The 19,487-nt window shown below is 46.1% G+C and overlaps 1 protein-coding gene across 1 annotated transcript in view; it reads left to right on the top strand.

Moving 5' to 3' along the window:
• The first annotated feature begins 6,861 nt into the window (after positions 1 to 6,861).
• LOC138503459 (SPRY domain-containing SOCS box protein 3-like) overlaps positions 6,862 to 19,487 on the top strand; it is a 102,563-nt gene continuing 89,937 nt past the window's right edge. Inside the window, exon 1 of the mRNA XM_069623209.1 lies at positions 6,862 to 7,013. The gene's annotated coding sequence lies outside the window, so the exon portion shown is untranslated. The remainder of the gene's footprint in view (positions 7,014 to 19,487) is intronic.

The raw sequence follows: 19,487 nt of genomic DNA, 5'->3' as shown, positions 1-19,487 counted from the left end.
GTGGGAAAAGAACTACATGGGTGATTGCTGTCACCAAATTCTTTGAGAACTTGAAGCTCGAGACCACTGGGATGGACTGAAAGCCAGGATCGAAGAATGCATGAGGGGCTGGGGAGAAGAAGTCCTCAATCGACTAAGCAGAACTCTCACCCGGAGAAAGAAATGGGATTTACACCAACAGAGTATCCGCCTTGCCCTACCATTCGTTCTTCAACCCCTACCCCCTCTCTAGAATCCCGATTTTCTTTTTTTTTTAAAAGAAGAAAAAAAAAGAAAAGATGAAAAACTTCTTCAATTCTTGTAAAAAGTGTTTTTCAATTGAAACAAGTAACAATAAAAAAATAAAAGCCTCTGATAACACATCTGTCAAACAACACCCCTTTCACATCTTCATCCATCCCGGGCCACCAGTATGATTCTCTTAGCCTCCTCTTGGTCAAGGATCTTCCTAAATGGCCCTCATGAGCCAAGTTCACTAACCTGCACCTTAAACTGCACGGCAGAACCAACCGCTGACCTCTGGCAATGCCCCATGGGTCTTCAGATAATTTTTGCCACATATGCTCATAACCCTTCCTTAACACTATGTCACCAAACTCTAACACACAACTCCTAAAATCCTCCTTGATCTTAGTCGAAACGGGATCCACATTGCACTCTCTGTCCCATTCCTCCTTGTCTACTGCCGGGAACACACTCGCTACCCGTGTACCCTCTTCCCAAACTTCCTGATTGTTTTCCCCTTTACTGCCCGGTGCAGGCAATCTTGACAGGCAATCTGCCACAGCATTTTTGGTACCAGAAATGTACTCCACTCTGAAGTTGTATTCTTGTAGATCAACCATCCATTTGGCAATTCTTTGAGAAGCAGAAGACATCCCCTTGGTGGTTAATAAATGCATGAGGGGCTTGTGGTCTGTATGTATCGTATATGTAATACCCCATAAAAACGTCCTAAAATGTTTGGATGCCCACATGGCGGCCAAGGCTTCCCTCTTGATCACGGCATACCTTCTATTGGCATCTCTCAAAACTCTAGATGCAAAAGCTATGTGGCGATACTTTCCATCCACCCACTGGCCCAGAACAGCACCCACGCCCACTTTACTAGCATCAACTGTTAATACGGTCCTGTTCCTGGGACAGAACGAAGCCAAAGACAGGGCGCGATCCACATCCACATCCACCTTAAGCTCCTCAAACTCCTTCTGGCAATTCTCTGTCCATTCAAACCAAACCTTTTTCTTTAACAATGCCCTCGTGTTAACCATTTTCTCAGCATAATTAGGAATAAATCTCATATAGTATTCAGTCATTCCCAGGAATGATCTAAGTTGTTCCTTATTAGTAGGCGTGGGCGCCTCCTTCATGACCTTCACCAAATCTCCTTTTGGACATATACCCTTCTCATCTAATGTGTGCCCCAAATACGTTACACTGGGCACACCCACATGACATTTAGACCACTTTACAGTCAATCCACATTCTTTCAACACCTGCACCACCCTGATCACCCTGTTGTCATGCTCCATGCGATCCTTGCCCCACACCAAAATGTCATCCTGGAAGTACTCTACCCCAGGCACACCACCAAACAGATTCTGCATAAGCGGTTGGAACACTGCGGATGCCAATGCCAGTCCAAAAGGCATGCGGCAAAAACAAAATGCTCCAAACAGAGTTACAAATGATGTTAGGGCACGTGAATCCTCATATAAGTCTATCTGGTGGTATGCAGATGACAAATCAAATGTGGAGAAACATGTTGCCTTCCCTACTGACGCCAACAATTCATTTATATTGGGCAGGGGATGCTGGTCAACCCAAAAATTGGCATTTAGCTCCCTCAAATCCACACACATCCTCATGCTACTCTAAGCCTTACACGCCAACACCACGGGTGACAACCATTCCGAACTTTCTATCTCCTCAAAAACACCTGCTACTTGACGTTTTGTGAGCTCTGTGCTGGGCAGTCTCTGGCTCCTGTGGCATGTCCCTTCCAGCCACACCTCCTGCACCATTCTTTGTTGTCTCTAAAGTATGTGTTCTCTCCTCCTCGACTACTTTCTCCCTTGCTGGTTCTTCCTTTACTCTCACCTGAACATTTCTTGCTCACTATCGCATGTACAGTCTCGTTCCTCTTCGTCCCTTCCTGTACACTTATCCGAGATTCCTCGATAGCTCATGCTATTTCTATCACCTTCTCGAGTGGAGATAAGCATCCGCAATACTGTTACATACACATCTATTCCTCCCCCCACTCCTTGAGCTCTGGAAAAGAAATGGTACCTCTCCAGCACTACATTTGATATTTTGCCAAAACGTTCCTCCAGTTTCTTGAGAGCGGTCCTGTATGTACTTATGGTGCCCTCACTGCCTTCACCATCTCCGGTGCCAGGTACTTGTACGTCCTAACCTGGGAGGTGTCTGAACATGCGCAGACCCTCCGTTCCTAGGCAGTTCAACAGTGCCGCCTTCTTATCGTCATCACTGTATCTGGCACCTCCAGCTGCCCTCAAGTAGGTCTATCCAGAGTTCCCAAGGAATAGGGGTTTCTCCATGGTTGGCTAGGAATGCCAGCGGTGGATGTGCGTTATTCTGTTGCATTTCAAACCTGCGCTGCCACGCCACTTAGATGCGTTGCGCTCACTGGTGGTTGGAGAGGCTTCTACTGCCTCTAACAATGTTCTCCCTGTGTATTTATATGTTCTGTTGTACACAGGTTGATTGTGGTTGGTAGTTAGTGGTACAGCAATGTTAGGCACTGTTCCCACTGATGGTGCTGTGCAGAGATTGGGAAATGAATTTAATAGCGTGGCAGTCTCAGTACATGTCCCTTATGAGGTTCCTCTTTCTGTTAGTTTCTTTTTTTTCTCTTTTTTTTCAGGCAAGGTTGTGCACGTATCCGTGTGTGAAACTGCGGTGGCTCCTCCGCGCACAGAGCAAAACAGCAACAACAACTCTGCTGGTTGCCAAGCAACAGAAGCACACTGCCTCGTCCTGGGGCCACTAGAAAACTCTTAGTTTCAGGCCTGCCGCTTTGGCCACTCCTCAATGTGGCTGGTTTGGTTAGGCCTTCAGGCTATGCCCCCGGAACTCCCCGCCCTAGGTTTAATGTGCGAGCAGAGGTACGCTCACAAGCGCTGCACAGGGGACGCTGTGTGCCGGTCCTACCTTCCACTGTCCATCATCGTCCCGTCACTGCTGTGTGCGGGATCCTGCTGCGTCGCCCTCTTGGTGCCAGTATGGTGGCACTGGAAGCTGCTGTCTGCGCAGGGCCTTCAGAGGTGCAGCAAGTAGGATGGGGCTCGTTGGCCTTCCAACGCTGCTTGGTATGCGGTGATCTGCCACAGCTGCTCCCGGAGGCGGGGGTGGCACGTGTGGTCTCTGCTGGCGTTTGCTAAATCCTTGCCGCCAGTGAAGTCATCGAGGTAAGGCTGATGGCGCTTGTTCTTCTTCTTGCTGATAGATTTTGATCCATCAGCTGTGATTTTTGGATACCGAGGCTTGAGCCTCATTACTCCATCTTCTTGGGTTGAGTATGTAGTCGTGAGTTTGTATTCTTCTTGGTCTGTGTGGTCTTATCATAGTAGGGCTGGTTTCACAGGGTCTTCGCAGTGATGGGCCGCGGGTAGCGGTCAAATGGGTTTGCAGTGGTGGCAGTGAGTCTTCTGATCAGAGGGTTTGGGTTCTGATCCAGTCCTTGGCAGAAGTTCTTACTCAGCTTCGCTAGATGTTCGTCCAACATCTCAATGTCCAGGTCTCTGTGAAGGTCTCCTATCCTTGTGAAGATTGGAGCTCCAGACGATAGCCACAGGGCCTTGTTCTGGACTATCTGAAGACTCTTCCGGTGTCCCTCATGGCAGGTCATCCATGCTGGGGAGGCATACGTCAGGGTTGGTCTGATGATCGCCTTGTAGACATTGATCTTTGTCCGGAGGGGCATGGACTTGCTCTTCAGGAGTGGGTACAGCGCTGCCATCTTTCCTGTTGCCTTCTGCTGAATATTCTCGATGTGGCTTTCCCAGTTGAGTTTGCTGTCCAGGGTCACGCCGAGGTAGCGGCTGCTGCTCTCCCATTTGATGGTCTCCCCGTTGAGGCTGATATGTGGGTGCTCCTTGATCTTTTTTCTGGTCAACAGCGTTGCGGTTGTCTTGCTGGTGGTGAGTTCTATCCTCCATTCGCTGTACCACTTCGCAATGGTATCCAATGAAGCTTGCAGGTTCTTCGCCACTTCCTTTTCGCTGAATGACTGGGAGATGACTGCAACATCGTCTGCATACAGCACCAGGTCTGTCTTGTGGAGATCTGTCGGGATGTCGTTGGTGAAGAGGTTGAACAGGAAGGGTCTGAGGTTCGATCCCTGTGGCACACCTGCTCGGATGGGATGTGATGAGGACATCTCAGATCGCATGGCGACATGGAAGGCGCAGCCTCCCAGGTAGCTTGCAATCGTCTTCACCAGGTCGTTCGGAAATCCCAGGCCAATCATCTTGTGCAGCAGTCCCCTGTGCCAGACTCGTCGAATGCTTTGGCTGATGGGGGTCGAGCAAAGGGCTTTATTGGTCGGCAAACCCCACCCAGCAGGTCTCTTCCGCCAGTAATAACTGACTAGAATCTGGAACCTTGGACGTAGGTAAACCTTCGAAGGTTCCATTACAACACACTACATATACACAAGGTGGAGAATTCAATGGTGGAAACCTGAGCTAGGTGTTTCCGACTTCCTCTGCAACTGCCTTCAAATGAATCACCTGGACATTGGGTCAGCCAGAGATGGACATGTTTGCCTCGCCTGGAAATGGTATCTTGGCACCTGAAAACACTATCTTTCTGTACAGGCGGCTTATAAATATTCAATAAATAAATGAAATTGCCTTCTTCCCCGGTTTTGTTTAAGATTCTGGAAACCGGTGACCTGGGGGCAGATGCCCTGTCCTTTCAGTGGCTGAGAACTTTAGTTTAAGCATGATCACTCTGGTTTCTTGGATGCCCCTGGATATCAGGGAGATTAGAGCACAGGTAGTCTTGGTGATTCCCTGATGACCATTCACCTTTGCGGCTACCCCAGGACCATCCTCCAGTTCTGGGTCCAGAAGGCTCTCTGCCGATCCACAGCTGACACTGGAGTGGACCTGGCTGTTGAAACAGAATGATTGACACACCATGGCATTCAGGAGAGCATGTCAACTACCATGGAGAGCTCTTGTAAACCAACAACCCTCAAATGTTATGCCCAACACTGGGATTTTTTCGTGGCTTGGTGCTGGAAGCAAGAGGTCTTACCCCTCAATCAGGGCACTGTGGTCCATGACCTGAGCTTTTTGTGATCCTTGTGGGGGGCTGGGAGGGCTATTCGGGTGGCGGCTCCTGTCATGACTCGCCTGTTGAAAGGTTTTGCTGTCCTTTGCAACAGGGTGAGATCTTTGACCCCGAATTGGAATCTTCCAGCTGTGCTGTGGACTCTGCAACTCTTCAGGGTCCTCCTTTTGAGTCTCTTGCATCTGCAGATGTAAAATTCCTCACTCTACAGATTGCCTTTCTGGTTGCCATCACATCGGTACGTAAGATTGGGAAACTGGGAACCATCCTCTGTTCACCTCCCTACCTTGTGCTTTCTCTTATAGTGGACCCCCTGATATGTGGCCCCACTTTCAGACCGAAGGTGACCTCTTCATTTCATCTGGCTCATGGTGGTGGTGGTCTGCTTTTTGGGTGGAAGCACATGGTGCATTTATTTTAGACAGTTGCACGGTGGCCACTTGGACATCTTCTTTCCATTTTGTTCAACCCTATCAGCTCCTTGTACATGGACAGTATTGCATAGTTCTATGGTTAATCATTAGCACAGTTCATTAATGGTTTGTGCAGTACCTCTGTGTCCTGTGTGGTCTCTGCTGGAATGAATTGGCTTTCTCTTTGGTATGCTTCAAGCGTGAGGATTAGGACACGGAAGAGGAGCGTGGAGGTAACGCTCAGATTATTTTGTGATTTCCAATACTTCTAGTCCTTCTCATCTTCATTACAGTGCGTACGCCTGCCCCCTCGGGTGGCCAGCCAATCCAGGCTGTTGGAGCCGTCACTAGTAAGTTGATGAGTGTGGGAAAGTGGATTCAAAGGTTTGAGGTAGGGGTAATGTAAGGACTGGGACGAGGAAGAATAGCACTAGGAGTAATGAAGATTGTCGCTAAGTAATTGGCGCATCGGCATCACTACTAGCACCGAGTTCTGGTTGAGTCTGAGTATTAACAAGGCCACTGTATGAGTCTAGGTGTTATTAGTACAGTAGCCCACAGAGAGTATTGCGTGAAACAATGTGTTCACGTGCTTAGGGTTTCCTACAAGGTATGCTTGCTTATGTGTGCATGCACCTTTATTCCTGTTGCATCGGGTGGACACCCAATCAGTATATGAAATTCGTTGACCCAGAGGTCTGGTATTCATGCTGGAATATGGTCTGATGTGTATCACTTATGAGTTTACTAGATTTTAGTTACTTCTTTGCTTGAGGGTTGTTTTTAAAACGCCGCCCTTTGCATCCCATAAACGAATTTCAATTGCTGGCACACGTGAATTCAGATTGCATGGTCCTACTGACTCCTTTGCAGCTGCCACCTGCGTGCTGCACTTCTCTACATATCAGGTGCTGTTGTGTTTACCACTTTTGGTACCATTTGAACAGTTGCCCTGGGCAATACACGTACTCTGCCCCTTTAACGCGACCTTGTTTTTCTCTAACTCCACTCCCAAATAAGGTTGGACATGTCTGACCAATCAGCGGCCTCACTCTAGGGGCTGGGTCCAAGTCACCTTTTGATTGGCTGCAGCTGGTCCAGCTCCACCAATCAATGGCAGCCTGTTCTCCGAGTGAAAACTGACAGCTCCGGGTCCGCGGTTTGGGACAGAAAACGGAACAAGAGACCGTTGAACGGAGGAGCAGAAGCTGGCACTTTGACAACAACACAACAAAGAAGGAACGAGAGAGAACGTGGACTGACGATCCGAAGCAGGTAAGGTGACAACCACACATCGCACCACACCAGAGATGGAAGTGTGATATAAATCATTGGGACGCCGCCGTACCACCAGTTCTTTTCATTTTGACAGGGCGTACCTTTAGTTCAAAGGCTCAAGAAACGTGTTCTGGACACTTTCTTTTCCCGAGTCAAATGTAGACTGGCTCAGGCCGGACATTCAAGCACTACCAGTTTCCCAGGTCGCCAGGGTGCTCCGGTTGCAAACACGTTTCTTTATCACTGGCAGAGCCATGCATATGCACGATGGCCATTTCCAACTCAAAGAGCTCGCAGAGCTCCAGTTCTGATAGTTAAAGTGAGCAACACAAAGGGCCCATTTAAAGATGTGTCCGTAGCCATGATGTCTACTATTGTGACATGCAAAAAATAAAGTTGCTTTAAGTTATTAATCAAATGTTGAACATCACGAATAACGTAGTTTGTGACAAATAATCTGTATATCTATCTTTGTTTATTACACAACTTTTATTGCATGTCTTAAATCACGGAAAGTAGAGGGATTTGAAAATTAAAGCTACAATAATATTCTTTTGGCTTACCATGTTGCTATAAGGATTTACATTTTGTGCCTTTATTATGCAATTTATATTTTTTGTAAGTGAACTCTCTAAGACATTATTACTCTATAACTTGAAATCCAACTATTTGAGCCAATGTGTGTGATCCTGGTCACACCCCACCCCACTACAGCCATTAACCATTTGTCCGACCATCCCACTCACTCCTTTTTGGATGCAGCCAGAGTACCACTAGTTCCTTTTTTGCATTTCCACCACTGCATCACACTCGTTAATAAACACAGCATGGCAAACAGAAACACACGCATCACAATCTCATACGACATCACGCTGCATTGCGAACCTTCAAGATAGCAAACACAACAAGAGACCCGAGAGGATGGGGGACACAAGGCCTGCCACACGTACTGTGAAAACCACACAACATCCCAACATACAGCATCACAAAAATATAAGTATACACAAACAACTGAGGCCGAAGAGCTCTTTTTTGTTGCTTTTTTAAAATTGTGTTATGGTTTGTAAAATGAAACCTTTCAAATACAAAACATTCCATCAAAGCAAGAATTACAACATTTAATTATTCATAAAATCTATAAAGAAAAAGAAAGTGTAATATCATGCTAATACAAAGAAGATATTAAAATCAAGAAACAGTATAAAACATACACATTACTGCTTAGGAATTTACAGTCCTTCATCGAGATTCTTGAATGCTTCCAGAAGAAATCTATACAACGCCAAGATTAATGTGACACTCTCGCCCCACATTAAACGTGTCCAAAACATTTCTCCTAACCAGATTGTTTCCTCCGGTACTACCGGTTTAAAATAGTGTGTTCTGATGTTAGTTAGTTTTGGGCAATCTAGAACTAAATACCTAGGTGTTTCTAGCGTAGACATTCACTTGCAAAGTCCACAATTCAAGGACTGGTCTGGTCGATCTTTCCAGCTATCAGTACCTTCTAAGGTAGGTAGTTGGCTTTGGTAAAAACGCAAGTATAAACTGCGTACCTTGTTGCAGGGAAAGAGATAGCTGTATTTTGGTTTATTGACTCTTTTCATTACGAATTTCGCATATTTGTAGGTATGATAATAATTGAGACGTTCCATAGTTTCAGACCAGTCCATAGTGAATAGCTTTCCCTTTGTTTTAACCGGCCTAGAAAGAAGTTCTTCCTCTGACGATTAGATGTCATTTAAGAGCTTAGTCATCTTTTCCTTGAAGAACTTGACAGAATCCAAGGACTTAGATTCTAAGATTTCCCCCAAGTCCATATACAAGGAATTTGCTGGAGCACTTATTATTTTCAAGGGGTGGACTGGCCTATAGGGAACTCTGGAGAATTCCCGATAGGCCTCTGCACTCTGGACCTCTTTTATGTGGTAGCCTATTTTATTTTTAAATGTTCTCATCGGAAAAGGGCTGGGCTTGCTGAAAATGTATAGTATGGGGCCATTTTGAAAATGATTTCCACGGCCTGTTTTGAATCCCAGTACACCCCTGATTTTAGCACAACTTGACAGCTGTCTGCAGAAAACCCTATACTGTAATGAAAGCAACCCCAATTCTTGTCTAGTGACGACATTTGAGATGGATTTAGACTCTCCCAGGGTTTCCTTCCAGATTATGCCCTGTAAGGTGTATAAGTGCAGACCCAGCTCCATCAGCGTCATGTCCAGACCATAGAGAAGTATTGGCTCTACTTAAGCCAAATCGATTCGAATTAGTGGAAGGAGTAAGTACTTGAACAATTGATTGTGTAGTCTTTTTAGCTGGGATATTGGAGATCAGATTTGATTCTTAGTGAGTTCTTCGACTCAACTATAGAGCCACCATTTGTTAAGTTGTAGCCAAAGTATCTGATGGATAGAACTCTTTACAGCCTTTGATCTCCCACCTTCCATTACACAGTCTTTGGCCTGGACTTAGTTCTAAAAATGACGATTTTTGATGTATTGCGGTTAACCAGCAGGTTATTATGCGTGGCATATTGAACAAACACATAACGTTTTTGCTGCAATCAAAACATATCCAGTCATCAGCAAAAGCCTGCCAGTCAAGTTTAAGATGATCCAGCTTGACTGCATAAGTGATGTCAGATGACTAGAGGTTATCGATGTCAGGTATGTAAACGATGAAGAGGGCAAGGACCAGGACACAGCATTGCTTCAGACCTCCAAAAGTCTTGACTGATCCTGACACCATACCCTCTCTTGTCAACCTGACTTTGATGGAGATCCCTTTGTGCATAGTTGCAAGGAGTTGTACCAATTTCAACAGCACTCCCCAAGCCAACAATTTGTTCCACAGTGTTTCTCTGTCAAAGGCACTGCATATATCTATAGATGACATGTACGATTTATTGGTGGAAACTTTTTTGACAACTGCTGGAAAGTGTGCCATAAGGGTTGCGTTTAGAGCAGTGCCCATGCAGGTGCTAAAACCCACCTGGAAGTGGGCAACAACACCTAGATTCGTCAACCAGCCATTTAAGTCCCTCACGAAGAGAGACGCACAGATCTTGCTTGACACATCCAGGAGTGCTATTGGCCTATAGTTGTTAAGATCCCCTTTTTTATATATCAGGAGATTAATTGACTCAAGCCATGTCAGAGGTAAACGATGAGTGGCAAAAATGGATTTGAAAAACACTTCCAAAGGGCCCACCCAGAGTCTGGTGTCAATGTTGATGACAACTGGAGCTAGGCTGTCTGGGCCAGGCACCCTCGACAACGTTCCTTTTTTAATGGCCTATACATTGTTGTATTCATCCCATGGACACACTCCAGGAACCATTGGCCCAACAATCCTATGGTCCACCTAGATGACCCTCTCTGGTTTTGCATACTTGTCTGAGTAGAAGTCAGTCCACAACTGATCTGAGATGGGACATGGCATAATCACTTGGAACCCACCCACCTTATTGTTTGTAGGAGCCCAACATTCAGCAGTATTGCTATTTTTAAGTTTTTCTAGAATATTACAATTGTCATTATTGTACATTTGTATCTGTAATGACTTGATGTAGTTTGTATAGCCCTGTTGAATAGACTTCATTTTGAGCCTTTAAACATTCAGTGGAAGCTGTTCACACTGCAGATCCCTTGGCGTTATTTTCTTGCACGTGTTCACCTCTGCAACCCTAACATGGTATGTATGCAGGAATTTTCTGGGCCCCGACGTCTTACTCTTCTCCGGTTGTACTTTCAAACGCTGCAACAATGTAGTGTTGAATTTTGTAGTGGAAAATGGGTGTGACGTGGTTTCTCCCATTGATTTCCCAATACTTGTTACATTCCTCAGAGCCTTCGAGAAACCACCATCATTTGTTGCATTCCACTTTACTGAGAGGCCACCCTTAGCCAGTAATAACTTAGGTATGTGTGGGTAAAAGCTGTGCAGCTTGATTGGCAAGTGCAAGTCGAGTTGCAAGGGTGCATGGTCACTCATTACCATGTTCTCTATAATAATGGGACTGCACAGAGAATGCAGTCCCTGGGATACACGAGGAAACATTTCCTCTATGCCAAGTAAAGCTCTTTGTATGGTGGAGCCCCCCTCCACCCACCACAGGCAAGCACAAACTCATACCCCGACCTTGCACATAGAAATTCGAATCAGAACCACATGCAATGCAGCTTGACGGAGCCGACAATGAGATAGCCAAACTGTCTTTTAGTTTGGCGCCCTCAACACAGTCTGAGTAGAAGTCCCTTCCTATAATAATGGAATGTGAGTGCCCCCCTTCTAACCAGTTGTTAATAGTCAAATACAAAGCTGCTTGCAACGAGGAACTAGTGATGTTTCTGGAATTCAATATAGATTTATTGGAAGGATTTCCATGCCCATGGATTCAGCAAGCAGCTCAACTGCCAGGAGAACCTCGTTGCCAGCCTTGATTTCTTATTATGTAGCTTTGATGTTTAGATCGATTGATATTGCCAGTCCACCAGAAGGGCATCCTGACTTCCCTCTGTTGTCCATTTTAGTGAATGTTTTGAATCGAAATGTTGTAGTGCCATAGTTTCCTGAAACATCAGAACATGCTTGTCCATCAGAAAATTGGTTGATTGGAAGGCTCCTGATACATTAGTGAACGCACAAACATTCCAAGAGGCTATAGATAGGGGCACAGGGTCAAAGATGCTTTGGACTGTCTCTGGAGTTAGCAAACATTTTTATAGCTGCCTTTCATCCAAGACCAAACTTGAGCCGGTTCTGTATTGGAAGGCAGAGGTAGATCCTAGCTGTGTTTGTAAGCTCCCCAGAGCCTCCTTGTTCTTGATGTAGTGGCCAAGCAGATGAACCTGTTTTCTGTTTGAGCTCATATCGGTCAAGCCCCAGGGTTCTTAGTATCTGTCGCTCATCCAAGACCAGCCTAACCACTATGTTTGAATAAAAATAATGGCCCAAACGATCGTTGCCTTGTTCTGGGAATGCTACGCAATCAATATCTCCTGTGTACAAAGCACGTAGTGCAGGAACCGCCTGGAAGATTTCCAGTAATTTGCCCCTATTTGTTGTCAGGTCTCCATTTATGTCCATGATGTTTTCCCAGCCAATAGTTTTTGTGACCTTAATTCTATTAAATACAAATTGTGAGGCATGGCTGATGTTGCTATGTCTAGCTGCACCCCTGGGCCCTGCACATAAGCATTCTGAGCTGGCACTGCAGATCTAGTTAAAGTTTCACAGTGTGTTCGTCCATCCTGTGAATGTAGGAACAATTGCCACTAGGCTCTATGTGACTGGAGACCTCCTCCCTTGTGGGTCTCACAAAGGTGGTCATTTTGCTCTGATTATCCTTTTCCACAAATTGACCCATTGCGGGGGTGCCCTTCATAGTAGTTGGAACAGTCAAGGGCATGATCTTGAACCCTGGGAGCTTAGGTCAATGACCTCACCCTCTGATGGTAATTAACGCAATTATTTTGGTGCAGATTTATTTTTGTTTCAATTAACCTCTGGTCATTTTTCTTTTTCTTTTGTAGGCGATTTCTTCTCCTTGCTTTTTTTGCTTTGGAATTGGTCCCAAGCTATCCACCACAGATTGATTTGTGCTATCTCGCATCCTGACATCCGTTGGGTCATCCTCTAGTCTTGGCGTATCGAACAGTACTGGTGATGCACTCAACCCTGTGTAACAGTCCACTAGTGGTGATGGGCTACTAGATGTTTGACTGATGACAATTGCAATAGTCGGCTCTTTTAGTGTTGATTTGTCCATGTCCAAATCAAAAGCCAGAACATCTGGTTTATTTGCCAACGGCTTGCCCTTGGTTGTTCTAACATGATCCAGCAGAGACTGTCATTTATAATCAGATGCTGACATTTTTGTGGCATTGTCTTGTACTGTATCCTTGATGTTATCATACAGTCTTAACAAGGATTCAAGGGCCAAGTGTAAAGCTGAAATGGAGTGTGGCTAGGAAATCAACATTTGGCAATATGTTGCAATCACGCCTAATTTGTGTATTCCTGGGGGTAAAGAAATCAGTGATATATGACGTCTTTAGGGTGGGTTTTGTAGGAAAGCACCTAGACACACACACACCAGAAAAAATGCAACCCATTATGAAAAAAAGCCCAATACACCTCTTGCAAGGAAAACAAGTTTATTTCCACACAACAATGGAAGCACCAACAAAGAACTCTGCTCACATGGAACGTTCTGGCAAAATCTGCAGGAGCAGCACATTATGAAGGTGCACAGCGTCATCAGTGACATCATTACATACAGTAGAAACCCATCCGGCTGGTTGGTGCGCTCCTAACTATAGGTTACCGGCTCGATAGGGGATGCCAGACCATTGGACCCAGACCCGTCCGTCCATCTTCTTCTACGCAGGTGATGCAGCAGTCGTCATCTGTCAGAAGGCGGGCAAGTGGCAATCATATTGTAAACAAAAAAACACATCTCTGTCTATGTAATAGTGCACCTGGTATAAGCAGACAGGTGCCAGTGGGAAAGTCGAGGTCATACTTACACACTTCACTCGCTCCCAGACAGGCTGGCATCTCTCTAAGGTCTTCTACCCTCATTCTGGACTGTAATCTCATCCCTCCATGCACCTCGCAGCACAAATCACATGACCTAGAAGTGAAGGAATTGTACAAACGGACCGCATCCAAAAGTTTGCATGGACAAAAAGTCCTAAAAATGCTGCCACCAAAGGTTCGTACACCAGAAGTTCGGACCTTTGGTGGTAGCATTATGATATATGATATGATATGGCATTTATAACACACCTATACACAAGTGTTTCAAGGTGTGATGAGGCAAGGGAGGGCAGACAACGATCCTACTAGGCCAGGTGTCATTCAGATCGCACAATTGCATGGGAAGGGAAAGGAGGAGAAGTGCGTGGGAGAAAGGGGAGAGGGCAGTGCAGTACATGGGGTAAAAGAAACAAAATTAAACAGCAAGTTAACGTACGGGCAGCAGGTGGCAAGTGCAAGGATAAGTGCCGACACCAGGTGTCAAGTGCTGGTAGTGGGACTGTAGGATACAGAAACAGTCCCCAAGTGCGGGTGTTGCCAGGAGGGCAGTGCAGGAGTGCGACTGGCAGGGGAGGGGACCTGGGCCCGAGATCAGCGGGTGACCAGGTAACCAGTACAAATTCAGTGCCAGCCAGGAAGTTAGCAATGGAGAGGAGGAGAAAAAGCAGAAGCAAAGAGAAAGGTTTTGATGTGCTTTCGGACCCGAAGATGATTCTCCTCAAGTTTCAGGGAGGCAGGGAGGCTGTTCCAGAGGGAGGCACCAGCCGAAGAAAGAGATCTACCACCAACTCGTTGCTTGGAGAAGCGCCTGACCCTGAGGGAGTTTGAGGTAGATGAGCGAAGAGCTCGAGAAGGAAGGTATTTGGGGAGAGAGAGTTGAAGATATTGAGGCCCCCGGCCCCAGGAGGCCTTGTGGACGATGCAGAGGGTTTTGAACTTAATCCTTGCAGCCACTGGGAGCCAGTGCAGAGATTTCAGTCCTGGAGAGATACGATCTCTGGGCTTGAGGCCAAGGACAAGTCTTGCGGTCCTGTTCTGGATAAGTTGTAGGGGGCCGAGAGTAGAAGCAGGAAGATTTAGAATGAGGCTATTGCAATAGTCAGAGAGAACGAGAGCTCTGGAGACTGTGAGCTTCTGGGGGAAGGAGAGGAAAGGAAGAATACCTCTGAGGAGGTGCATCTGGTAGTGTGACTTCTTAGAGATGTCAGAGATGTGAGGAGAGAAGGAGAGTGTAGAGTATTATAGGTAAGTATAAAAAAAAGACTTTGGGGGTGTCCCACACAACACCCCGCTCACTATACTGTATACTGTACTACACTATACTGTATAGTGAGCGGGGGTGGGGGGGAAACCACTGCAGCCCCATAAAAAAGAAAGAAAGAAAAGGACCCTGCGGTGCCAGTTCCCGATCACGGAAGTGAAAGGGAACTGGCGCTGCAGGGACTCAGTGTGAAGAAAAAGGTAAGTAGGGTATGTTTATGTTGGGGGTGTGGGTGGAGGTGTGTTGAGGGTGTGGGTTGGGGGGTGTCGTGGGTGTGTTGTGGGTGTGGGTGGGGGGTATGGGTATGTGGGGGTTGTGTACGTGTGTTCGCATGGGAAATGTGTGAACCTTTGGTGGTTTGCACATTTCGCATGCAAACTTTCCAGCCGTTGGAAAATCAGCTGTGGTCGGATCACATAGATCCGAAGTGAAGGCAGGAAGGCTCTGCATTCTGATCTTTTTGATTGATCAGGGATCTAACAGATTTATGATCAGTGGTCTGGGGCTGGCTGGCACCTTGGAATTCAGAGGTCCTAAAGCGGGGGAATTTGGGTGCCATAACTTAGAATAGGGACAGGTGGGGGTCAGAGGCCTGTGGCCTCCTTCTCCTGGGATCGTATCGTACAAGGACGCTCAGTCCTCCTCCCATAGCCTTGCAGGGCACATTCTTCCCAGGGCGCGAAGGCTGGCAACATTTTAGGACAATGAATGGTTTATGGATCTGTGTAGCTCTGGCCTTTCTCATCAGTGCCTGGGATACAACCTATTCCTTTACTCCTGTTCCTGGCCTAGGCCTGGGGTGCTGACTGCCATTCTGTGTTTAAGCTTTGTGCTACAGTATGGCTGCTAATATCTAAGATGGCTGCTATCCCCACATGTGCACTGCATCTAGGAAGCATGCACTAATGTAATCATGTAGAAACCTTTAAGGGCACCTCCCTCCGCCCTGGTCTCTCACAGTACCTGTGGCAGCCTTTGCCTTATTCTGAAGCGCTTGGGGGTGTGGGAAGATCGTGTCCTCTTCCCAACATTTTTCTCCCCAAAGCTTGTATGTCCCATCCCAACAGGCTGCCTTCATTTGTAGCCTGAGATAAGGTGCCATTTGTGATGCAATCCATCCCACTCTTATCACCTAAATCGCCCATTTCCCTGCAGAGGCGTGAAAATGATTAATCTAGAACGATCGAATTGTCCCGCTCTCTGTTCACACTGGTATCCAACCTGTTGACCAGCAGAGGATTGTCAACAAAAGAAACACAAGGGGTTGCCATCACAGCTGTAACCGTTATCGATCTGCCAATGTTTTCCTCTGGTTGGTTTTCCCGAGAGGTGTCTGTAGAAGCCAGCCTTTGTTTTGTTGAACGGGACAGTTGGATTAATCATTTCAAAGTCGTTGATGGTGACTATAGATGAATTCATAATCTCGCACACTGCCATTGGCACAGTTTTCGGATGAGAGCCTGAATCCTGTTCAGACGCTATTGCTTGGCAAAAGAAGGTAATTTTAACTTGTTTGGCCTGTTTTAATTTGTGAGAGCCAACTCCCTGGGCAGGCAAATCCTTATGAGTTGTAATGACCAAAACAGTCCGTGGAGTTTCAACGGAATCTTAAATTATATCTCCTTCAGTACTCATTATGCATTTACCGTGTAATGACGCGGCCATACGGCATAGTTGAACAATGCGTGTGTTCAAGATGTGAAAAAATGTATGTAAATATGTAACAGCCCACGTAAGTAAGCTGTGACCAGTCAAATTGGCTGAAAGCGCTCGGGAGAAACAGCTTGGGTGTGAGAAAATGTTAGCAATGTTTTGTGGATCGAGGGCAGATCAGATACAAATATGATGTTTGATTGTTGTGGTATGGCTCCTTTAATAGCCATGTGTTGTAATGTGCTGGTGTAATGTGCTGGCGCTGTGGAATCTCTAGTGGGTGGAATGTTGGTGTTGAGTGTGGATCTTTGAGTCTGGCGGTTCCAAGGTGTGAGATGGGGAGAGAGAGTGAGCTTGGTGGATGGGCCAGTGTTATTCTTCCTATGTACTTGATGAACTTACCTGTACAACTGGACGCAATAACTATCTGTAACCTACCTGGTTCCTGCGTGCTGTGTGGTGGAAGGACCCCACCTTGGTTACATCACAGTGTTGGTTTGTATGACCCGTTTGTGGCTCGTAGGCTGCCTCAAGTCCCCAAGGTTTAAAAGAAACGAGGGGAAGTGGGTGGTGCACATTGTGTGGTGTGGTGGTGCTCACTTTAAAAGCTCTTGATCCCTTGTTGCCAGTAATTTTCACTTGCCTGGTGACAGAGTGCTGCCTGTAGTCTTTCCACATTTGCGCTCTGTGTGGGAGGAGACTACCTTTCAAAACAGCCGCACATATGGACCGCACAAAGTGGGCCGAGTGTTACAGAGTGCTACCTGTAGTCTTTCCACGTTTGCGCTCTGTGTGGGAGGAGACTACCTTTAAAAACAGCCGCACATATGGACCGCACAAAGTGGGCCGAGTGTTACTGTGTTGCTGTGTAGCGAGTGAGACGAGACGCCCCTCAGCAGAAGCGCTGTTTCGGAGAAGGTTAAGGCCATCCTCATCGCCAATGTGGTGTCCGGCTCGTGGGTCCAGGCACTGGGGGCACAAAGCCCGTTCAACTTTTGGCACTGTGGGCACACAGGACATGGTGTACTCAACAGCCATGATCACACGGTTCACCCAGCACACAATGAACGTGCGCACAGAGACCCTTTTTATTAACTCGAGTCATGACTCATTCTCTTAAACGGGCAACACTGCATATACTGTCTGCACACTTCCCTCTGCTCCCTCTCCAACTTCGCACTCTCTCCTTTTCATCTTCAGCGCCTTGAAACAGCGTGCCAGCTATGAAGGCGCCAGACGTCCATCGAACGTTACAAAACATCAATAAAAGGACCCAAATATCAAGAGAGGACGGAGAACTGAGGCCCGGGCATCCAAATGGGCATGTCACAGGCCTCATTTCAAAATGTTTTTAAAACCAAAGTGCAGAGATTAAATGAATAACTCAAAATATGTTCTCCTTTTCCGTTTTCTGTATTTCTTTTCCTTCTGTCAACTTCAAGGACACCTGTCACAAATCGTGATTTCTGGAAGGCCCATCATGACTCTCATCCCTCACATAAATAAAGTCAAAGAAGCCAGCTTCTTCCACTTAGGGAAACAGATGAATTCTCCAATACATCCCCGGGATCTCAGACGCCTAGTAGTAGGCTCCTTGATCAACTCATCGATTATGCCATCAGGTCCTTCTGTGGTCTCCAGCCTTTCCCACAAAAAGAATGTGGTGGTTGACTGGATCTGGGCTCTCCAAAGGGAGTCTCAGCAACCTGCAAGGCCCTTTAGCTCCACCCTGTTAAAAATCCCCAATTCAATTTAACATACTCTGCCTCCTACATAGATAGATCCCTACTATCTGTACCAGCGGTAAATACATTACGACCACACCCAGATTTCACTTTTTCAATAGAGGACGACTCTGCTTTAGTGTCCGGGGCCCATCTATCCCAAAGCCAACTATCAGTTATTCCACATGCAGATAAAAACCTTGATTTTCAATAGCTAGCCAGTCTCTCCTACTCTGTCTGGTCTGTGATTAACAGCGCCAACAGGCAAACTAGCCCACAGTGTATGCTTTCTAAATAGTCTTACTCGCTCACCCACCCAGAGCAAAACACACCACCAGAAATTACAAACATCAAAATAGTAAACATCTGAGGAACTAACCATCACATTAACAATGCCACCAAGATGAGCTTGCATAATCACACCAACGCAATCCCAACAACCAAACCAACACAATCCACACATGACTGAAGCAACCAGGCCAACTTTCTTTAATGTTCCCTCTACTTTAGTCCAAAATGTTGATATTTCTGTTCCATCTTGATATAGTAAAATATACTCATGTGCATTTACAAATGATGGCATTAAGGGCTGAACTTACACAGTCACACTAATTCGCATGGTACCGGACAATCCAAGCAACACTGACACAGATAGATGAGCTAATACAATCATATTCGGGTGGAGAACGGTATAGGTTAGGTGCTTGCCTCAGACATGGGGGTCAGACCACGTTTCACAAGTTTGAATTACGCAGCAGGGCTGACTCACCCCTTCATCTTTCCAGGTCGAATACATTGAGTGTTATAAAATTGGTTAATAACACCCCCTATTATTTACATTGTTTGGAAGCAGGAAGAATATGCCATGATGTGCTATGTAAGAGCCCATATTAACATTATCAATCACAGTTGAAGCAACACAACCACATTAATATGGTCACTCGCAATTGAACTAGCAGAGCCATAGTAACACAACTACATGCATCTGAACTAATATGTCAAACTAGCACAACCACGTCAACAGCCAACTGAACACAATTCCCCTATTCTCAATCACTAAAACACGTTTGCTTGTAATTGAACTAACACAATCGCACCAACACATCCGTTAGGACTGATTTTCTACAAATTAGTGTAGGGTTTCTGGGGTCCAATGAAGAGTTCCAAGTGGTAGAGGAAAGGTTATTCTAACAAAGTGTCCCCAACGTTCAGAGTATTTGCGCGAGCATGCAATGGCAAAACCAAACTGTTGTAAAAGTTTCTAAAAGTTACCAAACGTTTAAAAGG

This window comes from Ambystoma mexicanum, chromosome 11, assembly GCF_040938575.1.
Source record: "Ambystoma mexicanum isolate Mex_15411 chromosome 11, UKY_AmexF1_1, whole genome shotgun sequence".
Classification (NCBI taxonomy): Eukaryota; Metazoa; Chordata; class Amphibia; order Caudata; family Ambystomatidae; genus Ambystoma; species Ambystoma mexicanum.
This window is presented reverse-complemented; position numbering and strand designations above follow the sequence as displayed.